Genomic DNA, 11235 nt, shown 5'->3' on the forward strand with positions numbered 1-11235 from the left:
GAAGGTTCCCTGAAACTGAAGTAATAGACAGTTGTGAGCTACTATGTGGGTGCTAGGAACGAAACCCAGGTGTCTACAAGAGCGTCAAATGCTCTTAATTTCTATGCTCTCTCTCTAACCCCCATTTTCTTGATTATTGATTGATGAGAGAGGACCCAGACCACTATGGACCATGATGCCCCTGGGAAGGTGGCCTGGGCTGTGTAAGAAAGCAGGCTGAGCAAGCCAATAAACAGCATTCCTCCCCAGTCTCTGCTCCAGTTCATGCCTTGGCTTCCCTCCCTTCATGATGGACCACAAAAGCTGTAAGATGAAATAAACCCTTTCTCCCAATGTTTCTTTTGGTCATAGCATTTACCACGGCAATAGAAACCTAATTAGAACAACTTTGGAATGAAACAGTCTTGAATTTGCTTTCGGCTCCGTCATCTGCTAGCTGTGGGATCCCGCTCAAATTCCACTCATCTCTGGTTCCTAGCATTCTCTTCCATAAGACATGTATATCCTAATGCCTGTGTTCAGAATGACAATTGGGTGGAGTGAGAGCTTTACCACATGTTGTGTTTTGTGGTACATAGTAGGTACTTCCCTGTAAGCATACCACCATCCCTCCTAAAAGAGGCCTTCCACTCTGAGGGAACAGCTTGCATGAATTCACCACGGCACCAAGCCACTTATCCTGTCTTGTCCTCTGATATCCTTCAGTTCTGGGCTGGGGTCCTTTTCCTGCTGACTTCTGTTTCCTGTTCCAACCACTGCCCTTCAAAGGCTCAGTTGTTTGTTGTCTTCATTTGTTTCTTCAGGAACCTTGTGCTGTCATGGGCATCTGCTCACTCTTTCCAGGGAATAATGCTTTGACTCAGCTGGAGCCTCTGCTGGGAACTGGTCCTTTGTTCAGAGCCCAGAGAAATAGATGAGGGGTCTTCTTGGAATCCAGCATCATTATTGGGGACTTCAAATGAATTATTGCTGGAAAGAAGGTGGGGCTCAGGCTGAGAGTGATGGACAGATGACTCCAGGTGGTTCCCAAGGGCCACAGGCTGGGCAGAGCCTGAGACCAGACACATCAGACAGCAGACACACCCAGTTTCCCTTAAGGATCCCGACCATGCCAAGAAAGGCAGGGCTGGTAGTAGAGCTGCCAACACCAGATAACAGCTCTTGCAGCTGTGGGGCTGTCAGTCACGTCCCCCATTTCCACTCATGGTACTGTCTGGCTGCCCGCAACCTAAACGGATTTCTTCAGCCCTCATCCTGGAAATGGTGCCATTTTCCAAAGCATGGCCACACCAAGAATGGCGCTTATCAAGTCAGGTCAGATCAGGTCCGTTTTCTTCCTCTAGGAGTGTGATTACTCCCAAGAGGAAGACTGGTTAATTGTTTCCTGAAAACTTAGTGTTAGCAGCTTCCTCATGGTGTCTATTGTTCACAGTCCTAGGAGTGACATATATGCACATGTATGCATACATTTACATGTTAGGATTTCCTCTGTTCACAGTAAGTGATAGGGCATAATGAGAGTGTGGCAAAGGACTGATGCAGGGTATTTAATTTAATTTTTAATTAGAATGTTTCATTTTATTTTATAAATATTTTGCCTGCATGCATGCCTGTGCACATGTGTACCTTGGGCTCTCAGAGGCCAGAAGAAGGTATTGGAATCCCTGGAACTGTAGTTACAAATGGTTGTGAGCTGCTATGTGGGTGCTAGGAATCAAATCCAGGGCTTCTGGAAGAGCAGTCAGTGATCTTAACCAGTAACCCATCTCTCCAGTCTCCAACTTTAATTACATTTCCCCTGTTTATAACATGGCAAACCTTACCAAAATCAAGAGGTGGACCATTTCCACCACACCCAAAAGTTCCCTGGGACTTTTCAGTCAATAGCCCAAACCCCACTCTACCCCCTCAAAGCAACTGCTACCCACCATTTACCATCACAACTAGGTTAATGATCCATACATGTTGCGTTAGATATTGTCATTCTTCTTCACCACTAAGTAGCATTCCATCATAAGCCAACAACCTGTTAAATGGCTTCCAGGGGATGGACAAGAGCTGATTGTTTTAAGCAGGACAGTCATGGAGCATGCTAAATTTCAAGGGATAGTATGTGAGAGGGTGAAGAATGGCAAGAGGGCTTCGAGAGCAAAGGTACTTGCTGCCAAGCCTGACGACCCGAGTTTGATCCTGGGACCCGCATGGTAGAAGGAGAAAACTGACTCTCACAAGTTGTTCTCTGACCTCTGCATGTGCACTATAGCATGCATGTGTGTACACATGTGTGCATGCACACACAAGCACACACACAATAAATAAATACATGTAAAAGGATTTTGAGTTGAATGGAAGGAAATTTAGGTTATGCTCAACTTCCTCAATTTATAAGTGAGGTTCAGGCCCAAGATCACACAACTTAGTGAGGCAGAGCTGGGGCTACACCAAATTGACTTCTTTAGCCAGTTATAACTAGTTCTTTTTGTTTTTTATTATTTTTGTTTGTTTTTTTTTTTTTTGAGACAGGTTTCTCTGTGTAGCACTGGCTGTCCTGGAACTCACTATGTAGATTAGGCTGGCCTTGAACTCACAGAGATCCACCTGCCTCTACCTCTCGAGTGCTGGGTTTAAAGGTGTGAACACCACCATCCAGCTAGAACCAGCTTTTTAAAAGATGTTTTATTCATTTATGAGTATGTGAGCCCCCATCTGTCTCTCTCTCTCTCTCTGTCTCTCTCTCTCTGTCTGTGTGTGTGTGTGTGTGTTTGTGTGTGCATGCGCAAGCACCCATGTGTGCACATGCTTACAAAGGCCAGAACAGAGTTCAGATTCTTTAGAGCTGGGGTTCTAGGCAATTGTAAGTCACCTGACATGGGTGCTGAGAACCAAACTTGGGTCCCCTGGAAGAGCAACAAGAGCTCTTAACTGCTGTTGCTGAGCCACCTCTCCAGCCCCTGCCCCTACCCTATGCTATCCCCACCCCCCACCATGCCTTTCTCTCCACACCTCACTTCACCTATTAAATAGAAACAAAAAAGCAATCCTTTACATCCTAAAAGGTCTGCTTTTTTTTTTTTTTTTTTTTTTTTTTGCACACACAATATGCCTTCCCGGGAACATATGACACAATTTATTTCTGAGGTATCAAAAATGTGTCTGCTATGAAGATGGGTTTATAAATGTTCATAAAAGGGAAAAGAGGAGACCAATGACTCACAAGAAACAGACTGTATTGGAGTTGATGTGGTGGAAAACTGCAAGCAAGAGAAGCATTTCTCAGCTTCTTTGCACAAGGCTGAAATCCAGCTGCTTACTTATATTCCAGGTATGACTTCTTTGGTTTTCCCACTTTTTATGGCACTAGAAAAATTCTAGGTCAGATAGACTGGGGTTCACATCATGGCCTCAGTTTTTGCAGCTTTGTTACTGGCTTAGTTTGCTTTCTATTGCCATGACAAAACACCATGACCAAAAACAACTTGAGGAGGAAAAGGGTTATTTCATTTTACAGCTTGGAGTTCATCATCCAGGAAAGTCAGAGCAGAAACTCTTGGTAGAAACCTGGAGGCAGGAACTGAAGCCAAGGCCATTGAGGAACAATGCTCACTGGCTTGCTCCTCATAGCCATGCTTTCTTATAGTACCCAGGACCACCAGCCCAGGGTGGCACCACCCACAGTGAGCTGGATCCACTCACATCAATCACCAATCAAGAAAATGCACACAGGCTTGCCCACAGACCAATCTAGTGGGAACATTTTCTTAGTTGAGGTTCTCTTTTCCAAAATGACTCTAGCTTGTGTCAAGTTGACATAAAACTAGCTGACACAGCTACCACATAACTGACTGATCTGTGAACTTCAGTTTCCCCTGCAGAGTGGGCACGGACAGTATCAATGGTCCTGCCATGTGCTGGGGGCACCTTTGCAAGCACAAAATAGATACTCAGTGTATCCTCTTGGTATGAATTTGGACTCTGACAGATCCCTGGGGGAGATGAGATGTGCCTGGCAGAGCAGAGGCAAGGAAATGGGAGTCTAGCCTGTGGTGTGTGGGAAGCCATATTCTCCTTACAAACTCTGGCATTTTCCTTGGCAAGGGCAGTGTGCCTTTCAAGTCTCTGGCGCCTGTTTCTCTTTCCTCTTGGGAGCAGAGGCCAGGGAAAGGCAAGCCTGTGAAGGCTAAGGCTCAGTGTTACTGGTCTAGGCTGATGTTTCCTTAAGTTAGTTAGGTTAACTTAACCTAACTTTAGTTAAGGAATTAAAGATTCACATGGGTCACCAAGGTAGCAAGGTGATTTTATTCAATCCAAAGCAATAATACAGATTAGAAAGAAATGTGCCAAGAGTAACAAGGGCCACCTGAATGAAGCTGCTTAAGGTCTCTGGTTATTGCTTAGAGCTTTCTTTTTTTGGTGGTGGTGAGGGGGTCCAAGAGGAGGAGGAATTTGGCTGCTAAGGGGCATAACATGGGAGTTCTCTATTTTGATTGACAGATCTGCATAATGTAAGCCTCTGCCCACTGAGCATGTTCCTTCTGATTTTAATCATACATATAATTATACATGGGCACAAGATGGTAAATAGAATATTTTCCTTAAAAGTTCATTTATAAGACACAGTTTAGCCCCAAATTAGTTCAGGAAAGATTGGCCCTCCTATATACTGGTCTATGCTGGGAATATGTTTGAATAGAAACGGAAAAGAAATTGATTCCATTATTTAGAGAGGGTTGTGTGTGCAGCTCCATGCAGGAAGGAGGACTAGGTTGCCAGGTACATTGTTAAGAAGAGAGGCATGTGTATAGTACATGCAGTGAAGGTCCAGGTTTCCAAGAGCATTGTTAGAAGGGTGTGTATAGCCCAACTGAGCAGAGTCCCAGGTTGCTAAGCTATTCCCTATGCTTGCCTTCTCAACAGACTAAGAGTGGGGTTTTGATAGTCACACATCTGGGTGTGCATCTTACCCTGGAGTCCTAGGTAGGTATATTTTATGCTGCTGTAATAAAATACTATGACCAAGGCAACTTATAGAAGAGTTTTTGGGGGCTTACAGTTTCCGAAGGGAAGATCTATAATGGTAAAGGGAGGCATGGCAGGAGGTGGCTGGAGCAGGAAGCTGAGAGACACATTTCAACTCCAAGCATGAAACAGAGAGAGGGAATGGGAGCTGGGGCAAAGCTATGAACTCCCAAAGCTGCCCACAGTGACGTATTTCCTCTAGCAAGGATGCACACCTCCAAGTGTTCCATAACTCCCCCTGCCCCACAAAAAACCCAGCATCACCATCTGGGGGTCAAGTGTCCAAATACATGGCCATGGCCTATGAGTGACATTTGTCATTTCAAACCACAACGGGCAACTGCACTTTGACTCTCCAGGCCCTCAGGTGACATCAAGAATGAGGCCTTGAGCTTTGGGGTGGGAAGGAGCAGAAGGAGGTCTGGACAGGCCTGGGTAGGGATCCCTGTTCCTAGAGATGTGCGGTGTGTGGTCTTGTGTGAGTCAGTGTTTCTCTTCGAGCCTCAGTTTCTTCCTCTGCAGAGGAAATTGAGAAGGCTCACTCTTGTTGCGAGAGTTAGGAGGACCTCGTGAGCCAAGCATGGGAGAATGATAACCAGCCATTTCCCCTACTGTCCAGCAAATGACTGAGAAGTTTTCAGGTCATACCATCCCATGGACCTGGTGAACTACTGGGCATCAGACCCCGGGCAGGACAGCAGGCTTCAGGGAGGCTGGAGCTACAGCTAGGGTCTCTGACTGATAGGGGCTGTTTGCTGAGTGCCATGCTGAGTTCCCATGATTTCTGTTATAGAACAGGATTGCAAGTGCCAGAGGGCTAAGGGCACAATGATTGCAAAGCATCCAATGCAGAACGCAGAACGCAGTCAAGTGTACTGGCTCAAAGAAGTGGTTCAGGACTCAAGTGCAGTTGGGATCCCATCTTTAGCGTTTCCTAAATGTGTTAAGTTAGGAAATCGCTTAAGCTTTGGGCCTCAGTTTCTCCACTGACAGGATGTTTCAGTAACACAGAGGCAACAGACAGGAAAAGTCACAATGACAGGCAGTCAGCCAGAGCTATGTGATAGGATGTGGCCTCCTTTGGGACATGGCTGTAGTCAAGGACTCCATGTTCTTTAACTTCCCTGTCTGCCTGTCACTGTCACAGAACCAGACCTTTAACAGTCAAGAAACATAATTGGATTTTAGTTAGACCACAGCAGGCTCTTTTTTTTAATCTTAAAAAGTGTTTTCTTTCTGGAAAGGGACACAGTAATTGGAAAGAATGTGGATTCAGACCAAACATGGAATTCTGAGTCACACAAGTCATGTGACTGTGGACAAATCACTTCCTCTCCATGGAACACCTTCCTCCTATACAGAATAGGGGTAATTATGGCAGCACCACTGGGCCCTGAGGGTGTGATGGGACTCTGGGGGCTGAAGTCCTAGCCAAACTGTCTCTGGCCCAGGGCCAGCCTCTTGAAATCTGCCGCTTCCTGCTTGAAAGCTTCTACAGGAGCAAAGCTTTGGCTCAGGAGAGTCCTGGTGACTCCTGGCCGGAGGAAACCAATGCTTGCAGCTTATTCTGCAGCACTCATTTAGTCCAAATTCCTTGTTCCTCTGCCCTCCTCTAACCATGGCAATTCAATCTGCTCCAGGTAAGGCAGACTTCTGGCCTGTGGTGTCTCAGGCTGGGCAACTTGGAAATACATATCCTGGCGCAAGTGACTTTATCTCTCCAATCCCTAGTCTTCCATTTGGAGATTATGTTAACAGTGGTCCTTCCTTCAAGGGCACTTAGCCTGTGCATGGTGAACAGGGCTGGAATGAGATGACCACTGGTCATTGATTAGGACAAGGTCTGCTGAGCACCTACTGTGTGCTCTGTGCATAGGGGTAAAATGGACAGACTCACTCAGCCTTAGGGGTCTCTAGTCTAGTTGGGAGAGTGACATCCAAAGTGGTAAGTTCTGTCTTAGTCTGGGGATATCTAGAACAAAAAGTGCCCAGTATGGTGGCATACATCTTTAATCCCAGCACTCACAAGGCAGAGGCAGGAGGATCTCTGTGAGACAACTGCTCAAGACCAGTCTGATCTAAATAGCCAGGCCACCCAGGGCTATACAGATCATAACACTTGCTCATGCACACGCACACGCGTGCGCACGCGCACACACACCTACACACCACCACCACCACAAGAAAGGCTATATTCATTGCTTTTTGGCCAGTTTTAATCATCACCTTGATAGAATCTGGAGTCCCTAAAGAGACAAGCCTCTGTGCCTATCTGTGAAGGATTATCCACATTAGGTTGGTTGAGGGAGGGAGCAACATTCCATTCGGGCAGGTGGCAGGTGGCAGGGTGCCCGCCTCCACAGAAAGGAAAGAGCGAGCTGAGCACCAGCATCCACCACTCTGTTTCCCAACTGCAGATGCAATGTGAGCAGCTGCCTCCTGTTGCCCTGCTGCTTTGCCAGCCACAGAAAGCTGTATCTCTTGCCATCATCAGCGAGAATAAACTCCTCTCTTGAACTACATCTTGTCAGGGATTGGGTCATAGCACAAAGAAAGTAACTAATACAGTTGTTAAAATGATCAAGACTGGGTAACTTATAAAGAAGAGCTTTATTTGAGTCACAGTTCTAAGTTCAAGGGCATGAGGTTGACTTCTGCTTAGCTCCATAGAAGGCTGGCAGCATAATGGAGGGCGCATGTGCAGAAGAGGTCATTACAAGGTCAGGCAAGATGCTTATTTATAACAACTAACTCTGAGGCAAACCAACAATGGTCTCAGGGCGGGGCAGGGGGAGGGGGAGGGAGGGAGGAAGAAAGAGAGAGAGATTAATTCCAAGAGGGCAGCACCCCAGTGGCCTAATGACTTAAGAAGAAGCCCATTTCTCTTATCACTGTGCTTAGGACTAAGTCTCTGACATATAAACCCCTGGGGAACACTGCACATGCAGACCATAGCAAATGCAATGATGGAGACATGCCAGGCTGTAGAACAGGGTGGCTGGCCTCCCAGGTCTTAGCTTGAGCTCTCTGTAGACAGGACTGGAGCAGGGATCTGAGTGTGAAGGGACATTAGGGAGGGATCTGGGTGGGGACAGGGCTAGAATATGGTGGTAAGAAGCCTGTTTCAAGGTCACTATTGTGGGGTAACAACGAGGAGGGGACGGAGCGGCTGTGGTGATGTCTACCTGGAAAGAGAGTGGCAAGTCCAGCCAGCTCTCCTGGTGTGCCTCTCATTGAGAGAGCTGAAGGCAGCCATCCAACTAAATCCAGCTGGACCAGAATTCAGACCTAGATGGGAAGGCTATGGCAAATGATACTGTCCCCAAAGTGTGGGGATCACTAGAGGTATTCCAGGTGTGTGGGGGGGCGGGAGACAGATCCAGATGTGTCAGCCTGCCAAAGGCACAGCTGTCTGCCACAGCCTGATCCCCAGCAATACCTCCAACCCTGAAGAGTCTCTGTGGATAAGCATTCATAATTCCGGGAACGGCACACTTCCCAAAACCTGTGCCATCTCTGTGTGTTCATCCAGCCCGCACTCCAGAGCACCAAGCCAGGGCTCTTTCTGTGCCTCCTGCCTCTCTATTGGTCCAACAGTGGTAGGCAGGGCTGTGGCAGAAGAAGTACATCTGTTCCTTTGCTCTCTGGTCCTTCTGTCTCCTGAAAGCTCATGGGCTTTGAAAGGCAGAAAGTACCCACCAAGACCAGGGATGACAAAAGCAGCCTGTGTCCGGGGTGGGGGCCGTGGAGGAGCAGTCATGGGAAGAACCTTGGTGGCCTCAGAAACCCGAAGGAGAGAAACACACCATACAAGTAGGTACCGTGGGATTCAGAGAGCCTTGTTCACTCCTGCCCCAGCCTCCTGACAGCCCATTTGTTACATTAATGCTTCTGGCCAGGGATTAGTGTGAGCCCTGAAAGACAGATGTCTCTTGCCCCCCTCACATATGTGGGCGTTGGTGGTCTGGGAGTTAGGAGATGTAGCTCCAGCCCCAACCCATGACTCCTCGGGCTGCTATTGCAAAGAGACCAAGATCCCCTGAAACACACAGGGTCATGTTTGGAGACCAGTGCTGAGGCCAACAGGAGCAAGTGGGAAAACTGCTGAACACACACAGTCTTCCTTTTAGTTTGAAACTCAAATTCTTCCCACATGGGGCTGGAGATATGACTCAGTTCATAACAGACCTCTGCAAGCATAATGGCCTGAATTGGGATCTCCGACGCCCATGTGAAAAGCCAAGTATAGCAACATGTTTGGAGCCCCAGTGCTATGAAGGCCGAAACAGACAGACCCCTGGCTTATTGGCTAGCCTTGCTAGCCATGTTTGTGAGAGACCCTGTGTTAGTAAATAAACTGAAGAGCATAGTCGTAGAAGAAGATACCCAACATCAACCTCAGGCCTCCAATGGCATGCTACACATAGGCATACATGCACATACCCATGCAAATATGTAGATGTATACACACACACACACACACACACACACACACACACACACACACACACACACACACACACACAATATCCCCCAACAGGTCCATGCTGGCATGCTTCATCTAGAGACTCCTAAATTTTCAGGAGGCCTTAGTAGGAGGTGGAGGTCATAGAGGTAGGCGCTTGGAGGTTATGTTGGCCCCTGGATTCTGACTTGATTATACTTCCTCATTTGCCATGATCCGAGCAGCCTCTGCTGCACAAGCCCACTGCCATAAGCTGAGCCCCAACTCCACGTCTTCCTCATCATCATGACTAAAACTGTGATCAAAATAAATGTCTCCTGCCTTGAATTGTTTCTGTCAAGTATTTCTGTCACAGCAATATGAAAGGAATAAAGGCAATCATTGCTATCAAGCTGTTGTGCAGTCAGGTTTTTCCCAGGCATGGGCAGAACTCTGCCCTCATGAAGACATTGATTAGAAGTAGCTAGTATGAGAAAGCAGCCCCCGGTGTGGTTAAATGCAAGATAGATAGAATATGGTCAGAGTCTACAGGCCACCCCAAGTCATCCTCGGCTGATGGCCAGACCCAGTCTATTAGGGACACACACATAAGTGCCTCCCTGGGGCTGCCTGGTTCCTTACACTTGGTTCATGCCAGGAGAGAGGGCCTCTGAAATACTGCAGCCGAGCTACATAGTCTGAATTCCACTCATCTCATCAAGTGCTTGCCTCCAGCATCCATTAAGCTGCCTAACAAGCCACGGATTTCACCTCTGGAAACACGTTTATTTTTAACAGTCATTATGCTAATCAGCAAAGCCTCTGCTGTTGATCTTCCATGAAGATAAACGGACCCCTTGTTGTGGTGGCTTCTGAAGGGGTGGGGGCAACATGGAGAAGATGCTGATGGCTGCCTTGGGACCATGAACTCCAAGCAGCTACCTGCCCTGGAGCCTCTCTCTCTCTCTCTCTCTCTCTCTCTCTCTCTCTCTCTCTCTCTCTCTCTCTCTCACACACACACACACACACACATATCCCACCAAGGTATTGGAAAGTTCACTTCTGACATCATAGTTCTGTGGTAAAGAGCATCCTACAACCCATAATGAAGCAAGCCTCCTACCCTAGGCAAGAAGCTGGGCCAAGGCTGCCCTGAGCTCCCCGAAGATATCAGTTACTTTGTCCAAAGATAGCATTTGCTTTTGATCTCCACACTCCTTCTTTAAATGTGCCTGATTGCACAATCAATCTTTATCCCTAGACATTCTTGGTTCATCAAGCCTTCCATTTGCCCATTACTTCTTTTATTTTTGTGTTTTATGTATATGGAACACTTCATTAGTGTTTGTTTCTTGTATACCTGCTAGACCTCAAGCTTCAGTCCTCACAGTGTTCCACACTCAGTAAATACTACCATCTAGGAACACAGATATCAACATCTGCAGATGCTCAAGTCCCTTGCATAAAATGCTGTGGTATTTGCATAAAGCCTACACAGACTTGTCATATACATTAAGTCATCTTCTAGACTGTAATAATGGCAGAATGTAGATGCTACAAAAATCTTTGTCCTGCATTGTTTAGGAAACACTCCCCAGAATATTTCTGATCCATTTCATTGAAATCTGTGGGTGTGAATCTGCAGATATGGGGGGCTGACCACATGGAACCCCCATTTGGGGGACAAAATAGTGGGACAAAAGAATTGTCTCATAGTCACTATTGCTGTTCAGAAGAGAAAAGGTGTGGTGGTTTGCACAGGAATGGCCCCCACA

This window comes from Cricetulus griseus, chromosome 8, assembly GCF_003668045.3.
Source record: "Cricetulus griseus strain 17A/GY chromosome 8, alternate assembly CriGri-PICRH-1.0, whole genome shotgun sequence".
In the NCBI taxonomy this organism is placed as follows: domain Eukaryota; kingdom Metazoa; phylum Chordata; class Mammalia; order Rodentia; family Cricetidae; genus Cricetulus; species Cricetulus griseus.